This window comes from Nanorana parkeri, unplaced genomic scaffold (genome assembly GCF_000935625.1).
Source record: "Nanorana parkeri isolate BGI_ZX_2015 unplaced genomic scaffold, ASM93562v1 scaffold548, whole genome shotgun sequence".
NCBI classification, from domain to species: domain Eukaryota; kingdom Metazoa; phylum Chordata; class Amphibia; order Anura; family Dicroglossidae; genus Nanorana; species Nanorana parkeri.
This window is the reverse complement of record NW_017306816.1, coordinates 857,658-858,874: the sequence shown is the minus strand read 5'-3', so window position 1 is coordinate 858,874 and position 1,217 is coordinate 857,658.

Here is a 1,217-nt window from a genome sequence, read left to right as displayed (position 1 = left end):
GACGTGACCCCGACTTTTATATTTTACCAAAAAACTGGGTAATAATAAATGTTTCCTAACATAATGTAAAAAAAAAATTTTTTTTTCAAAATTTTCTGTAATTTTTCCTAATTATAGTAAAAAATAAATACCACCAAAAGAAAGCTCTATCTGTCCCCAAAAAATGGTATAAAATTCATTTCAGTACAGCGTTGCATGACGGAATAAATGAAAAATGGCCTGGCCAGGAAGGGGGTGTAAACATCTGGTCTTGAAGTGGTTAACTCACTTCACTTTGGCTCGGTTATATTTACTCGGCTGCCTTCGGCAGCTTAGTGAATGACCCCCTAAGTTTGTTATTACCTTGGATTGATGTCTGCATTGATCTGCACCAGGGAGTCTAGCAGCTGAGCGAAGATAAAATCAGGTGAGTCGGATGGGGTCATCTTAACACCAACTGCACAAAGGAATGAATAACATATTAAAATGAATATATAAAATAACAAATACATAGTCCAATGAATGATTTAAAAAGCACACGAAAAACAAAGCTATGAAAAAATTAAATTATCGATCAGTCAATGAAAAAAAACAAAAAGCCTGAAGTAGTAGTTGCTATAGGTAACAAAGATAATCACATTATCCAAGCTGAACTCCAGGCATTTATAAAGGCAACATTAATGCTGCTCTGTATTGATATATCATTAAATTAATTTTTTTTTACTTTTTTAATTAATTTTACAAGAAATGAAATAGGCCCTTTAATGAAAACTACAACATGAAAGAATACCAAAGAGTCAAGTTTACAGTTATCATATGTAAAGTGACAATGTAAGGTGGAATTGTTGGTTTCTTCTAAATATGCATATAGGACCAAAAAATACAGACAGAATAACAAAACCCAGAAAATAATATTTATGCTGTGTTGCATCTATAACTAGAATATGCATAACTATAGAACAATGACAGTGCCTTTGTCCTTTTGACAGGGGCGTCCAGAGACTGGGTGACACCCAGAGCGGTAACCGAGTGTCATCGGGGCAGTATTCTGATCCTTGCCGGTGGCCATCTTGGTGATGGACGCCGGCAGGGAGAGGAGGGGACAGTCACCCGGCAGGATAAGGTATGCTGCCGGGTCCCCTACTCTCTCCTGATACTGTCGGGTGTTCGGTCCATGACCGAGTGCCCGACTTTTCAGATTTTTCAGAGGGGGGTGACACCAAAATGACTCTGAGTCA